Here is a 5,331-nt window from a genome sequence, read left to right as displayed (position 1 = left end):
TTTTTTTTTTACAGTTGTGCTGTGTAGTACATGAATGAATAAAAATGTGCCAATGTATACATTGGTTGTGTCTTTTGTGTTCATGTGAAAAGGTTTTTGAGGGGGAGAACCACAAGCAACATAACTTACCAGTTTTGGATATATTGTTTTGAATTTATTGCACCAGTGTGTAGTACTATGTTGTAGTGTGTGTGTTTTTGAAAGCTTGTGTGTGATGTCTGAGGGAAAAGTTTGGTTTTTCAGCAAGAGTGAATGGTTTTGAGTGTAGAGCTTCATTCTGACCTGCAAATAGGATGTTTGGGGAATTGGGTGAGACGTAATGGATTTGTGTTTACTGTTTTGAGAATACAAGGCATAGTTTCAAGAAATGTGTTTAAGCAATCGAGAAAAACTGTAAGAGACGTGGTTTTAACAGGCATGGGTCAGACAATGGCAAACAGGTATATCGAAGGCAAGGCGAGAGATAAATCCAGGTAGAAGGCAAAGGTCCAGGCAGGGGCAAACAGAGTCAGAAACAGCAAGCAAAGAGTTCATCCGAGATACGTGGCGTGAATCAGAAACCAGGAAAACAGACAAGGCAAGACTAAGACTAGATTATGAAAACAGGCTCGGCAAGGTAGCTATCCGCTAAACAGGGATAAACGCAAAACAATAAACGAGACTAAAACAGAAAACAAGGAATGGCTCGGTAAGGCAGCTAACACTTGGGGAGTGAAAAATGCAGAACAATACTCGGCAGTTTGAAAGAGATCAGAGTGAGTGTTATATAGTGAATGTGTGATTGGTTACAGCTGTGTGCAATCAGTGCTGTGTGCAATCAGTGCAATGGATGATGGGATATGTAGTCCGGGATGACATGCAACAGTTTGTGTAGTGCAAGAGTCAATGTAATGGAAGGGTGACCTCTGGTGGTGAGTGAATTGAAAGTTTATAGACCGGATTGGTGACAAGAATGATGCTACAACATTGCTACAGTAGCTACAATAAAATAGCTACAATAAAAGTTATAACCTGTAAGTTGATGAAAGCGTTTAATGCAATGCACTTGCTGCCTCAGATACAGTCGTTCTAATGACAGACAAAACACAGATCTCCGTCATTCGCTGGTCAACCATCTCCATTTGATCTTGATTTTCATAAAATGTTAAGTGTCTGATAAAGCCAACTCCGATGACGCAGTGTTTAATTATATTTCTATCCTTTTTCCTACATTTCAGTGCTTAGTGGTGTGCCATTGGATTATAATAATAATAATCTGGTCACCCCTTACAAAAATTAACCAATAAAGGTGTAGTAACCATCTCATTATTATGAAAATACATTTAAAGCACATTTTCCAAAATTCATCATGAAAGGTCTGTTGTAAAATATTGTAAAATAAAGCAATAAGCCCGAAGAAGCCGTGGTCTACAGTGAATTTATAACAGCTAAGGGGCATTGTTAGGTACGACGCAAAGCTGTTATAAATTCACTGTAAACCACGGCTTCACGGGGCTTATTGCTTTTATAAAACGGTTATTCCATATACATAGTAAGGTTTCACAAAATAAAACAGAGCAAATAAAGTGTATTGATATGAATAAAAAACAGTATTCTTCCACCAAACAATGTAGTTCCTCAGAAACAGTTGTGGTTGCAACAAAGTGGTTGCCGAGTAACACACTAAACAAAAGTGTATGTTTGTAGAGTAATTTACAACAGCTTCGAATATGGCTCAGCCAGTTAGAATCAAGGACCGGAACTCTCTGTTTTATAATACATGATTGATGTTTGCTTCAGCATTGGATACTGATATATTTTTAGGCTAACTTATTATACACTTAATTCTCTGTTGCACTTTACTGTTTCTTTTTGCACGCACAAGTAGGCATCTTTAAATTTGAACAACAACAACAACAAAACAAATAATAATAATGAGCTGGTAGACACATTAATTTTTCAAATAACTTTAACAGCTGAATAAAGTTAAATATTCACAATGAATTAATAGTTGTGTAGCCTACTGTAAACATGATCTCCTGAATGCAGCGCTAGCGCAATAAATAGTTTACAAAGCATCAAATAATGATCCGCTTAACACTCATGCATTCTCGTGTACATAGATTTTTCAATGTCTGTATTACCATATCAAATATTTGTGTCTAATACTATTTTATTTATATTTTATTGTGGATGTTTTCTCACAATCACAACATTACATGCAGTTCATAATTTATCAGATACTGATAATTATGTTAATTATATTTTTAAAATGTAACGTACTGTAATAATCTATAAGCATATTTAACAATGGGTCAAAGGCGAATAATTGCAAAGTGTTTATAAGCGATTTTGGTCTGGCCTGTAGATACAGTATGTTGTTCCATGCGCAATCAGGTGGATATTCTGTGAAGCACAACAGATTTATTTAAATTCCGCGGGACGAATTGCGTCGGCATGCCGTGGGAAAAAAATGCACATTCTTAAAGGCCACAGCTGTACTCTGACTAAGGTCTTTTGTAACATTCACAAGACTTATTTTTATTCATTAAAACACACTACTTATCAATGAACGAGGAAAGTAATTTAAAAAAACGACACATCAGATTGGCTCAGTCCACCCTGAGGTGATGATTACTGGACAGAATAAGCCTGTTGATGTTGACAGGCTGTTGTGGGTTAATGTCAGATGTCGTCTATTGTTTCCAGGCCGGTTCTCCTCTCTGCTGTCCTGCTATTGTGCAACCACGGCCGGTTTCACATGCCAGAAGGTGGCAAGCTAAACAAACATGACCTTTTCCTAGTGCCACCAAAGAGAGCTTCTACTTCCAGGTCAATTCTCACATCACTACAGGTCAGTGTCTTGCAGAAGGCTGTTGAGAGGAAGGTTTTATGTGTGGATCTAACCATTCATTTAAGTGCAATGCTTACTACAATATTTTGCAAGTTTATCCAGCGTCTTGTAGTGTTCTGTGGCCTGCTGCAGCCTGTCTAAGTGAAAGGCATTCTTGTGTGGGCAGTCCCATGCCACTGGCACACTGTGGAAAAGGCTGCGGCAACTAAAACCCCATTATCTGGAATGGCAGAGAATTACTCAGTGGCATTAAAGCTCACTGGAGCTCCAAATAAAAGGCCCCGGCAGACTCAGCAATGCAAGAACGGGGGGAAAAATGAGACCTTTCACATTGGAAACAACAGTCAGTAACAATCCCACCCAATGTGGCGCTCACTGACAATTTGGGAACAATGGATTTCTCATTTGAGATGGAGACTGCAGCTCTGAGACACTGTCCTTAAAATTATAGTCCGCCAAACAGGAGCTCACGCCGATTTATTTCTCCAGGGAGGAAAAAAATTAATACAAAATTGAACAATGAGTGCAGTGTATAGTACATGAAAGTGAAAATATAAGATTTAATATTTCATATTTTAAGATATAATTTCAGGCATTTGATGGCAACTTCTTAGTTTATTTATTTTTAAAATTAAGACAGGAAATCTCCAGCTTGTGCAGTTTTTTAAAATATTTTTCGAATATTGAATTTTTTTTTTTCAGTTTAAAATGGGCATAACTGTTTTCTATTTCAGTCTATTTTAAATTGTAATTTATTCAGGTGATATCAACTGAACTCAACTGTGTTTAGTGTCACAGGATTCATAAAATATGCATTTATTATTAATATCAACACTGAAAACAGTTGTGCTACTTAATATTTTTGTGAAAACCATGATACATTTAAAAATAATATATATGAATAGAAAGTTCAAAAGAACGGCATCAATTTGAAATTGAAATCCTTTGTAACATAATAGGTGTTTACTGTCACTTTTAATTATTTGAATGCTTTCTTGATGAATAAAAGTATTAATTTTCAATCAATCAACCAATCAAGTAAATCTTACTGACCCGAGCAATATTTAAAATATCAAAGCAAGTGACATTTATTTTAAAGAACGATAGCACAAGCATACTTTTCAAGTGACAGAATATACTTTTCAGGGGTTCTGGGTATGAACATTTTAGGTATTACTATATCTGACATTCTTAAAGATCAGTGTGGACACCTGCAGGAGAAAAAGTGAGCTCTGTACACATTATTGTGGGGTGAAAATATCAGATTGTCTCTGTGGGCCGACAGACTTAACACTCCAGACTTGAGCAAAGAAACACCCTTGCTGACATATCCAGATCAAGCATCGTTGTCCTGACCCCTCTGAAGATGACCTGAGCGTTTGCTGTATAGGGTCAGAGGTCATCTGTGTGGGTTAGAGACAGGAGCTGCCAGTGCTAATCCACGCAGAGCTCATGAGATCCCGACCTGCTAAAACAGTGTTTCTCACACTCTCACACACCCTCTGCTCCATGCCAGCTTCAGTCGTCCCCACGCCCAGCTACCCTCAAACAGAACAAAACCATCACCGATTCCCTGATGTCTCCATCATTAGACTGTTCCAAAGAGAAAAGCACACAGCCAGTCCCGCTAGAGACTGATAACTCTAGCGTAGGGCAAGAAACGCTTGAGAAACTCCGTCATGACATCCTCAAATGAGGGGTGCCACCCAAAGATCTCCTCAATTACACACCAACAGCTTCCATGGTTTCCAGTTGTGGAAATCACCCTCTCTGCCGCTGGTTTATATTCTACATTAAAGAGTTTTCACACTGAGCTTAACTCTGCTTGTGTCTTTTTAACTGTGGGCCTTGTTTAACTCTAGGTTAAGCGATGGTTCAGACCGCTCAGGTAAAGAGTGATCTCAGAGCATTTAAACATGGGTTATGAAATCCTGCTCCAGGGATGCTCAATATTGAAAATATTAACCATGAAGCAGCTCAACTGTTTTCAACATTGATGTTTCTTGAGCAGCAAATCAGCATATTAGAATGATTTCTGAAGATCATGTGACACTGAAGACTGGAGTAATGCTGCTGAAAATACAGCTGCGTATCACAGAAATAAATTACAGTTTAACTGATATTCACATAGAAAAGAGCTATTTTAGATTGTAATATTTCATAATATTATTGTTACCTTATTTTTGATTAAATAAATCCAGCCTTGATGAGCAGAAGAGACTTCTTTCAGAAACGTTAAAAAGTCTTACCAACCCCCAAACTGTAGATGTTTTTAATGTAGGTTTTAAGTTTTAAATTTGATTTGAAATTTTGATTTCAATCACAAATTTCTAAAGGAAGGAAAGGAAAAGACGTGACGTGTGGCGACCCATACTCAGAATTAGTGCTCTGCATTTATCCCATCCAAGTGCACACACACAGCAGCGAGTATTGAACAAACACACACACACACGCACGCACGCACGCTCTCACACACACACACAAAATATATATACATA

This window comes from Sinocyclocheilus anshuiensis, unplaced genomic scaffold (genome assembly GCF_001515605.1).
Source record: "Sinocyclocheilus anshuiensis isolate Anshui unplaced genomic scaffold, SAMN03320099.WGS_v1.1 scaffold303, whole genome shotgun sequence".
NCBI lineage: Eukaryota > Metazoa > Chordata > Actinopteri > Cypriniformes > Cyprinidae > Sinocyclocheilus > Sinocyclocheilus anshuiensis.
This window is presented reverse-complemented; position numbering follows the sequence as displayed.